The following is a 12,348-nucleotide window of genomic DNA, read 5'->3' on the forward strand; positions in this document are numbered from 1 at the left end:
TGAAGGTGTCCTGTATAAAACTACTGTGGAACTACTGAAGGTGTCCTGTATAACGACTGTGGAATTAAGTGAAGGTGTCCTGTATAACTACTGTGGAATTAACTGAATGTGTCCTGTATAAACTACTGTGGAATTAACAGAAGGTGTCCTGTATAACTACTGTGGAACTAAATGAAGGTGTCCTGTATAACTACGTGGATTAACGGAAGGTGTCCCTGTATAAACTACTGTGGAATTAACTGAAGGTGTCCTGTATAAACTACTGTGGAATTAACTGAAGGTGTCCTGTATAACTATGTGGAACTAAGTGAAGGTGTCCTGTATAACTACTGTGGAACTAAGTGAAGGTGTCCTGTATAAACTAATGCGGAACTAAGTGAAGGTGTCCTGTATAACTACTGTGGAACTAACTGAAGGTGTCCTGTATAACTACTGTGGAACTAAGTGAAGGTGTCCTGTATAAACTACTGTGGAACTAAGTGAAGGTGTCCTGTATAAACTACTGGGGAACTAACTGAAGGTGTCCTGTATAAACTACTGGGGAACTAACTGAAGGTGTCCTGTATAAACTACTGTGGAACTAACTGAAGGTGTCCTGTATAAGCTACTGTGGAATTAACTGAAGGTGTCCTGTATAAACTACTGTGGAACTAACTGAAGGTGTCCTGCATAACTACTGTGGAACTAACTGAAGGTGTCCTGTATAACTACTGTGGAACTAAGTGAAGGTGTCCTGTATAAACTACTGTGGAACTAACTGAAGGTGTCCTGTATAAACTACTGTGGAACTAACTGAAGGTGTCCTGTATAAACTACTGTGGAACTAACTGAAGGTGTCCTGTATAACGACTGTGGAACTAACTGAAGGTGTCCTGTATAAACTACTGTGGAACTAACTGAAGGTGTCCTGTATAAACTACTGTGGAACTAACTGAAGGTGTCCTGTATAAACTACTGTGGAACTAACTGAAGGTGTCCTGTATAAACTACTGTGGAACTAACTGAAGGTGTCCTGTATAACGACTGTGGAACTAACTGAAGGTGTCCTGTATAAACTACTGTGGAACTAACTGAAGGTGTCCTGTATAAACTACTGTGGAATTAACTGAAGGTGTCCTGTATAACGACTGTGGAACTAAGTGAGGAGATTCACTGAGTCTGCCCCCTTCGGTAATATAGAACGCCCTTAGTCATGGCAGACACACAATACCATAGAAGAAGACCCTTAGATAGTGAAAGATTACAATTCATCTGGTGAATGAGGAGAAGACCTCAACCCAAAGTCACAGAAGGGGACATTTAGGAACCTCTGGCAGCTCCAGGTGAGATATAATACATTGGCACACCTTGCACTTTACAAATGGAGTGGAATGAAGCAGAATGTTCCTTTGTTTTTTGAACTGGTTGAATGTCGATGTTTTTCCCTGTAGGCACCTGTAACTTCCCACCAGTAGCATGAATAACACTCCAACCCAAATTCATATCGAATCATTTAGTCCAGGTCAGTTTTCAGTTTATGATTTTATCTTGTTCAGTTGTAAATCAAACAAATAAAAGTTTTTGATTGAAACTTATTTTACAAGATAGTGAATCAAATTGTGAATCATGTCAAGGGTGGCGATATTTCTGATGAGTACACAGTCTGGACGTACCTGGCCCGCTCCAGGGACCATGTTAGGGGTGAAGTCTGGACGTACCTGGGCTGCTCCGGTGATCATGTTAGGGATGAAGTCTTTGTGTCCAGGAGCGTCCATCAGAGTCACCACCTTAGAGGCCGTCTCAAAACTTGGTCATCCCCACATCCATGGTTACACCCCTGGAACACACACACACACACACACACACACACACACACACACACACAGATTCAGTGGGTGTTTTAACAGAGTAGGTCGGTAATGTACGTGGATCCGTCTCCGTCTGTACACACACCTGTTCCTCTCCTCTCCTGTCTCATCCAGGACCCATGCGTAGGCGAACGAGGCCTTGCCGGCCTTTTTGGACTCCTGTTCGTACTTGTGCATGGTGCGTTTATTGACGTTTCCCAACAGGTACAGCAGGTGACCCATCAGAGTGCTCTTCCCAGCATCCACATGACCTGGAGAGGAGGGGGGGGTGAAGTGAAAAAACAGGAATCATACTGAAAATGTTCTGTTCAATCTCTGTAACCACGCCGACAGTGTAGTCTCTGTAACCACGCCGACAGTGTAGTCTATGTGATTCAGTCCATGCGTGAGTGCGTGTGCGTGTGCCTCAGAGGAATGTGTACGTGCGTTTATGTACCTATAACCACCAGGTTGAGTAGAGACTTGCCCCCTTGTCTCTTCTCCAGCTCTGCCCTGACGTTCAGCTGTTGCTTGGCCTTCCCCGGGGTACGTCCTGGGTGGGACGGTAGGGGGCTCCTCGGCCCCCCCGAACCCTTTAGAGGGTGTCTCCGGCCGCTTGGAGGGGGTGTTCAGGGCTGGTTTTTGCGGTCATGTCATCAGGGCTACCCCCGCGATGCACGGACGGGCTTGGGGACCCCGTTCTCCTCTGTACTGGACGGACAGGACAACAATAGAGAAGGAACATTTATTTAACTCTTCTTCTTTTTAAGGAAATCTTCAGTATAACCCTGGTAAGACACGCTACAATCAAGTTAGTTTGTTTTGATAGGACAGGGAAGAGGAGACAGAGGAGACAGGGATGAGGGGACAGGGAAGAGGGGACAGAGGAGAGGGGACAGAGGAGACAGGGATGAGGGGACAGGGAAGAGGGGACAGGGAAGAGGGGACAGGGAAGAGGAGACAGGGAAGAGGGGACAGGGAAGAGGAGACAGGGAAGAGGGGACAGAGGAGAGGGGACAGAGGAGGGGACAGAGGAGACAGGGAAGAGGGACAGGGAAGAGGGGACAGGGAAGAGGGGACAGGGAAGAGGAGACAGGGAAGAGGGGACAGGGAAGAGGAGACAGGGAAGAGGGGACAGAGGAGAGGGGACAGAGGAGACAGGGAAGAGGAGACAGGGAAGAGGGGACAGGGAAGAGGGACAGAGAAGAGGAGACAGGGAAGAGGGGACAGGGAAGAGGAGACAGGGAAGAGGAGACAGGGAAGAGGGGACAGGGAAGAGGGGACAGGGAAGAGGAGACAGGGAAGAGGGGACAGGGAAGAGGAGACAGGGAAGAGGGGACAGGGAAGAGGGGACAGGGAAGAGGGACAGGGAAGAGGGAAGAGGAGACAGGGAAGAGGGAAGAGGAGACAGGGAAGAGGGGACAGGGAGAGGGAAGAGGAGACAGGGAAGAGGGGACAGGGAAGAGGGAAGAGGAGACAGGGAGAGGGAAGAGGAGACAGGGAAGAGGGGACAGGGAAGAGGGAAGAGGGGACAGGGAAGAGGGGACAGGGAAGAGGGAAGAGGAGACAGGGAAGAGGGAAGAGGAGACAGGGAAGAGGGGACAGGGAAGAGGGGACAGGGAAGAGGGGACAGGGAGAGGGGACAGGGAAGAGGGAAGAGGAGACAGGGAAGAGGGGACAGGGAAGAGGGGACAGGGAAGAGGAAGAGGAGACAGGGAAGAGGGGACAGGGAAGAGGGAAGAGGAGACAGGGAAGAGGGAAGAGGACTAAGTGTGACGGGACTCGTCCGAAGTTAACCCACACAAATGAAGGGAAGTATGAACGTAGTTTTGTGCCAACAAAATAAGGGGTTAAAATATGTGTCCAAAAAAAATATATATAACACAGATATATACACAAATATATATATATACAAAGATATATACACAAATATATACACACAGATATATACACAAATAATATACACGATATACAACACAGATATACACAAATATATATACACAGATATATACACAATATATACACAAATATATATATACACAGATATATACACAAATATATACACAGATATATACACACATATATATACACACACAGATATATACACACAGATATATACACACACAGATATATATACACACAGATATACACACACAGATATATATACACACAGATATACACACACAGATATATATACACACAGATATATATACACAGATATATATACACACAGATATATACACACAGATATATATACACACAGATATACACACACAGATATATATACACACAGATATATACACACAGATATATATACACACAGATATATACACACATATATACACAAAATATATACACAGATATATACACAAATATAATATACACAGATATATACAAAATATATATATATACACCAGAGATATACACAAATATATATATATACACAGATATATACACACAGATATATACACAAATATATATACACAGATATACACAAATATATATATATATATAACCAGATATATCACAAATATATATATATACACAGATATATACACAAATATATATATACACAGATATATACACAAATATTATATATACACAGATATATACACAAATATAGATATATATACACAGATATATACAAAATATATATATATACACAGATATATACACAAAATATATACACAGATATATACACAAATATATATACACAGATATATACACAAATATATATATACACAGATATATACACAAATATATCACAGATATATACACAAATTATACACAGATATATACACAAATATATATATACACGATATATACACAAATATATATATAACAGATATATACACATATATATTACACACAGATATATACACACAGATATAACACACAGATATACACATAGATATATACACAATATATATACACAGATATATACACAAATATATATAAACACAGATATATACACAAATATATATACACAGATATATACACAAATATATATATACACATATATATATATACACAGATATATACACAAATATATACACAGATATATACACAAATATATATACACAGATATATACACAAATATATAACACAAATATATATAACACAGATATATACACAAATATATATACACAGATATATACACAAATAATATATACACAGATATTACACAAATATATACACAAATATACATACAGTACCAGTCAAAGGTTTTAGAACACCCACATCATTCAAGGCTTTTCTTATTTTTACTATTTTCTACATTCGAGAATAATAGTGAAGACAACAAAACTATCAATAACACATATGGAATCATGTGGTAACCAAAAACAAATGTTTAACTTGAGTCAAACATTTCGGGTAGCCTTCCACAAGCTTCCCACAATAAGTTAGGTGAATTTTGGAGAGTAATTTTGGCCCATTCCTCCTGACAGAGCTGGTGTAACTGAGTCAGGTTTGTAGGCCTCCTTGCTCGCACACACTTTTTTCAGTTCTGCCCACAAATGTTCTATAGGATTGAGGTCAGGGCTTTGTGATGGCCACTCCAATACCTTGACCTTGTTGTTCCGTTAAGCCATTTTTCCAAAACTTTGGAAGTATGCTGGGGTCATTGTCCATTGGAAGAACCCATTTGCGAACTAAACTTTAAACTTCCTGACTGATGTTCTTGAGATGTTGCTTCAATATATCCACTAATCATTTCCTGCCTCATGATGCCATCTATTTGTGAAGGCACCGTCCCTCCTGCAGCAAAGCACCCCCACAACATGATGCTGCCACCTCCGTGCTCACAGTTGGGATGGTGTTCTTCGGCTGTGCACGCTCCCCTTTTTCCTCCAAATAACGATGGTCATTATGGCCAAACAGTTCTATTTTTGTTCATCAGACAGAGCACATTCTCCAAAAAATACGATCTTTCTCCCATGTGCAGTTGCAAACCGTAGTTTGGCTTTTTTATGGTGGTTTTGGAGCAGTGGCTTCTTCCTTGCTGAGCTGCCTTTCAGGCTATGTCGATATAGGACTCGTTTTACTGTGGATATAGATCGTTTTGTACCTGTTCCCGTTCCCAACTGTTTCCTGTTCCCGTCCCCAACTGTTCCTGTTCCAGTCCCCAACTGTTCCTGTTCCCGTCCCCAACTGTTCCTGTTCCTGTCCCAACTGTTCCTGTTCCCAACTGTTCCTGTTCCTGTTCCCAACTGTTCCTGTTCCCGTCCCCAACTGTTCCTGTTCCCGTCCCCAACTGTTCCTGTTCCTGTTCCCAACTGTTCCTGTTCCCGTCCCCAACTGTTCCTGTTCCCGTCCCCAACTGTTCCTGTTCCCGTCCCCAACTGTTCCTGTTCCTAACTGTTCCCGTCCCCAACTGTTCCTGTTCCTGTCCCCAACTGTTCCTGTCCCCAACTGTTCCTGTTCCTGTCCCCAACTGTTCCTGTTCCTGTCCCCAACTGTTCTGTCCCCAACTGTTCCTGTCCCCAACTGTTCCTGTTCCTGTCCCCAACTGTTCCTGTCCCCAACTGTTCCTGTTCCTGTCCCCAACTGTTCCTGTCCTGTCCCCGTTCCTGTCCCCAACTGTTCCTGTCCCCAACTGTTCCTGTTCCCGTTCCCGTCCCCAACTGTTCCTGTTCCTGTCCCCGTTCCCGTCCCCAACTGTTCCTGTTCCTGTCCCCAACTGTTCCTGTTCCTGTCCCCAACTGTTCCTGTCCCAACTGTTCCTGTCCTGTCCCCAATGTTCCTGTCCCCAACTGTTCCTGTTTCCCGTCCCCAACTGTTCCTGTTCCCGTCCCCAACTGTTCCTGTTCCTGTCCCCAACTGTTCCTGTCCCCAACTGTTCTGTTCCCGTCCCCAACTGTTCCTGTTCCTGTCCCCGTTCCTGTCCCCAACTGTTCCTGTTCCTGTCCCCAACTGTTCCTGTCCCCAACTGTTCCTGTTCCTGTCCCAATGTTCCTGTCCCCAACTGTTCCATGTCCCCAACTGTTCCTGTTCCCGTCCCCAACTGTTCCTGTCCCCCGTCCCCAACTACTATTAGTCGTTATCTCTCCAGTCTGCCCCAGAGAAAAGCTGATGAACATTGTGTGCTGTGTGTGCCTGTGTGTGTGTGTGTGTGTGTGTGTGTGTGTGTGTGTGTGTGTGTGTGTGTTATACAACGGCACGTCAAAGCCCATGGTCTGTTTCTTCCCCGAGACGGTCCATGCGGGCCACTTTAGGCAGAACCTCTGAGTCCAGTGACATTTCCCCGCTCACGGGCCACTTAGCTGGGGGAGAGAGAGACACCTCAGTAACACACACACACACAGTTTCTCTCTCTCTCTCTCACACCACACACACACCCACACAACACACACACACACACACAATGCAACTCCGTACAAACAAACACAATAATATTCTCTCTCACACAGGAATACAACAAACACAGTATACAGTTTCATTATGCAATTTTAATGTATTACTTAGCAAATTAATTTGAGTGAACTAGTAAAGCACAACATGTGCAGAACCATTAGCAATACACAAGGTGTGTATCAGATACAGCTGGCTTCATCAACAGAGACAGCAGGCTTCATCAACAGATACAGCAGGCTTCATCAACAGAGACAGCTGGCTTCATCACCAGATACAGCAGGCTTCATCAACAGATACAGCTGGCTTCATCACAAGATACAGCAGGCTTCATCAACAGATACAGCAGGCTTCATCAACAGATACAGCAGGCTTCATCACCAGATACAGCAGGCTTCATCACCAGATACAGCATGCTTCATCAACAGAGACAGCTGGCTTCATCACCAGATACAGCAGGCTTCATCAACAGATACAGCTAGCTTCAACACCAGATACAGCTGGCTTCATCACCAGATACAGCAGGCTTCATCACCAGATACAGCAGGCTTCATCACCAGATACAGCAGGCTTCATCACCAGATACAGCAGGCTTCCATCACCAGATACAGCTGGCTTCATCACCAGATACAGCAGGCTTCATCAACAGATACAGCAGGCTTCATCACCAGATACAGCAGGCTTCATCACCAGATACAGCTGGCTTCATCACCAGATACAGCTGGCTTCATCACCAGATACAGCTAGCTTCAACAGATACAGCTAGCTTCAACAGACACAGCTAGCTTCAACAAAACAGCTAGCTTCAACAAATACAGCTGGTTTCATCAACAGATACAGCAGGCTTCATCAACAGATACAGCTGGCTTCATCACCAGATACAGCTGGTTTCATCAAGAGATACAGCAGGCTTCATCAACAGACACAGCTGGCTTCATCAACAGATACAGCTGGTTTCATCAAGAGATACAGCAGGCTATACTAACAGTCCATTAGTATTAGTGTAGAGACTGTGGATATAACAGTCCACTAGTATAGAGACTGTGGATGTAACAGTCCATTAGTATTAGTGTAGAGACTGTGGATGTAACAGTCCATTAGTATAGAGACTGTGGATGTAACAGTCCATTAGTATAGAGACTGTGGATGTAACAGTCCATTAGTATAGAGACTGTGGATGTAACAGTCCATTAGTATAGAGACTGTGGATGTAACAGTCAATTAGTATTAGTATAGAGACTGTGGATGTAACAGTCCATTAGTATAGAGACTGGGATGTAACAGTCCATTAGTATAGAGACTGTGGATGTAACAGTCCATTAGTATTAGTATAGAGACTGTGGATGTAAGAGTCCATTAGTATAGAGACTGTGGATATAACAGTCCATTAGTATAGAGACTGTGGATCTAACAGTCCATTAGTATAGAGACTGTGGATGTAACAGTCCATTAGTATTAGTATAGAGACTGTGGATGTAAGAGTCCATTAGTATAGAGACTGTGGATGTAACAGTCCATTAGTATAGAGACTGTGGATGTAACAGCCCATTAGTATAGAGACTGTGGATGTAACAGTCCATTAGTATAGAGACTGTGGATGTAACAGTCCCATTAGTATAGAGACTGTGGATGTAACAGTCCATTAGTATAGAGACTGTGGATGTAACAGTCCATAGTATTAGTATAGAGACTGTGGATGTAAGAGTCCATTAGTATAGAGACTGTGGATATAACAGTCCATTAGTGTAGAGACTGTGGATGTAACAGTCCATTAGTATAGAGACTGTGGATGTAACAGTCCATTAGTATAGAGACTGTGGATGTAACAGTCCATTAGTATAGTGACTGGATGGTTTGTGCTTTGTCACTCCTCGCTGAAAGGAACCCTTGACTGATGAGTGTGCAGCAGTCTGCTCCAGGACCTGGGCTGGGTCTAGCTAGATGAGTCAGTGATGTTCTGGTATGACTGGTGGTCTGACTGGGAACACTGGTAGCCTGGTCGGTAAAGGGTTAATTTCAGAACTGGCAGTTGCTGTGGAAATAGAACAGTGATACATTTTCGCAGAATGATTCTTGGGGCGCTAACTAAACAAACGCAATACCTTGTCATGAACACAATGTACACACACACACACACCACACACACCACACACACACAACACACACACACACCACACACACACACAGTCTCTCTCACACACACACACACACACACCACACACACAGTCTCTCTCTCACACACACACACACACACACACACACACACCAGCCACTGTCTGTCTCTCACACACACACACACACACACACACACCACACACACACACACACACACACACACACACACACACACACACACACACACAGGTAGAGATGTTCAGAGAGCGGAGGAGAGATGGTATGATCCAGATATTATATCACACCTTGGTCCACACACGGAGAGAAACGCAGAGACCAAACTGAGCTCTGATCTGCCATCGCCCCAGTGGTGAACCCTCTGCAGAGGCCGTATCAGAAGTATGAATGCCCTGAATACTGCAGAGGCCGTATCAGAAGTAATGAATGCCCTGAATACTGCAGAGGCCGTACCAGAAGTATGAATGCCCTGAATACTGCAGAGGCCGTATCAGAAGTAGGAAGGCCCTGAATACTGCAGAGGGCCGTATCAGAAGTATGAATGCCCTGAATACTGCAGGAGGCAGTACCAGAAGTATGAATGCCCTGAATACTGCAGAGGCCGTATCAGAAGTATGAATGCCCTGAATACTGCAGAGACAGTATCAGAAGTATGAATGCCCTGAATACTGCAGAGGCCATTCAGACAGCAGGATGAATGCCCTGAATACTGCAGAGGCCATTCAGACAGCAGGATGAATGCCCTGAATACTGCAGAGACAGTATCAGACAGCAGGATGGCCACGCAGAGCAATGAAGGAAACCAATGGCATTTGGCTGAGCTTTCCCTTTCTGGTTCACTTCATTAGTCCAAACGAGAGGGAAATGTCTCTTCTGTTTTTTTTACCCAACCACACACCACACACACACACACGGACGGACACACACTAACACACACACACACAATAACACACACACACACACACACACACACACACACACACACACACTAAACACACACAGTCTTGTACAGCTAACCTTGTGGAGACACACAGATTGTTTTCTAACTGAGGTTCTCTGAATGAGTCTTTCTGGAGGACAGGAAAAACCCTGCTGCAAGGAGACTGATTCACGAAAACCACCTAGGAGCCACCTCTCTGTGTGTGTGTGTGTGTGTGTGTGTGTGTGTGGGTGTGTGTGTGTGTGTGTGTGTGGCTATTCTTGTGGGGACCAGACGTCAAACTAAACAAACAAACATTTGACCAACTGGGGAAATTTTGTTGGTCCCCCACGAGGTCAAATGCTATTTCTAGGGGGTTAGGAGCTAGGGTTAGAATTAGGTTTAGGGTTAGAATTAGGTTTAGGGTTAGAATTAGGTTTAGGGTTAGAATTAGGTTTAGGGTTAAGGTTAGAATTAGAACCCTGATTGCTGCAGCTGGAGACTTACATTTCCCTCACTAACTTTAAACATCAGCTATCTGAGCAGCTAACCGATCGCTGCAGCTGTACATAGTCCATCTGTGAATAACCCACCCAACCTACCTACCTCATCCCCATATTGTTTTATTTACTTTGCTGCTCTTCTGCACACCAGTATCACTACTTACACACATCTCATCTGCTCATCTATCACTCCAGTGTTGATCTGCTAAATTGTAATTACTTTGCTACTATGGACTATTTATTGCCTTACCTCCTCATGCCAGTTGCACACACTGTATATAGACTATTATTTTTTCCCTATTGTGTTTGACTGTACGCTTGTTTATTTCATGTGTAACTCTGTGTTGTTGTTTCTGTCGCACTGCTTTGCTTTATCTTGGCCAGGTCGCAGTTGTAAATGAGAAGTTGTTCTCAACTTGCCTACCTGGTTAAATAAAGGTGATTTAAAATTATATTTTTTAAAGGTTAAGGTTTAGGGTTAAAGGTTAAGGTTTAGTGTTAGGGTTAAAGGTTAAAGGTTTAGTGTTAGGGTTAAAGGTTAAGGTTTAGGGTTAGGGTTAAAGGTTAAGGTTTAGTGTTAGGGTTAAAGGTTAAAGGTTTAGTGTTAGGGTTAAAGGTTAAGGTTTAGGGTCTCCTGTTGTCATTCAGCTAAATCCTGAAGAATACAGTGTTACTACTGTTGACCTGCCCTGACAATCACACACAATCTAAACAGTCTGCATCACAATGATGGCAGGGAGGGAGGGAGAGAGAGAGTTAGGGAGCGAGGGAGGAAGGGAGGAAGCCGGGAGGGAGGGAGCAGGGAGGAGGGAGAGAGCAGGGGGAGCGAGGGAGGAAGGGAGGCAGAGGGAGAGAGGGAGGAAGGGAGAGGGCAGGGGGAGCAAGGGAGGGAGGGAGGAATAGGGAGCAGTGGGAGAGGGCAGGGATGGAGGGAAGGAGCAAGGGAGGGAGAGGAAGCAGGATATGCAAACCCTCTCCTTCTAGGATTACAGAAAGCCCCATTGATCAGGATGGTAGTCGCAGGCTTCATCTACCCTCTTACAACACCTGTTCTCTCCTCCCATTGACCACACACACACACACACACACACACCCACACCACACACACACACACACACCACACACGCGGCCTGGAGGTAGGTTTTGGACAAAAGGTTCCAACCCTGAGGGTTATAGTTAATGACCAGAATCCATCAGTCAGTCAGCTGTGTTTGCCTTCCTAACACACTGAGCAAATAACAGGAAGTCAAGCATGTACAGTTCTGGGCATTCAAAATGTAACCTAATACTAGAGCATATTTACTTCAAAGTGGATGCAACTGCACCGAGGGAATGACTGCAATACGGAGAATGGAGAGGTGTGAGAGATAGAGACAGAGAGACAGAGGACAGAGGAGAGAACTACAGGACAGAGAGGAGAGAAAGAGAGAGAGAGAGAGAGAGAGAGGAGAGAAAGAAGAGAGAGACAAAGGAGAGAGAGAGAAAGAGAGAGAGACCGAGAGAGAGAATGGACAGGTGTGGAGATAGAGACAAAGAGAGAGACAGAGGAGGAGAGAAAGAGAGAGGAGAGAAAGAGAGGAGAGAGCGACAGAGAGGAGAGAGCGACAGAGAGGAG

At 44.5% G+C, this 12,348-nt stretch overlaps 1 pseudogene; it reads right to left on the minus strand.

Annotated features, from left to right (window-relative positions):
• LOC115175208 (HBS1-like protein) overlaps positions 1-10,847 on the minus strand; it is a 35,546-nt pseudogene extending 24,699 nt beyond the window's left edge.
• Between the last annotated feature and the right edge of the window lie 1,501 nt (positions 10,848-12,348).

This window comes from Salmo trutta, chromosome 35, assembly GCF_901001165.1.
Source record: "Salmo trutta chromosome 35, fSalTru1.1, whole genome shotgun sequence".
Taxonomy (NCBI): domain Eukaryota; kingdom Metazoa; phylum Chordata; class Actinopteri; order Salmoniformes; family Salmonidae; genus Salmo; species Salmo trutta.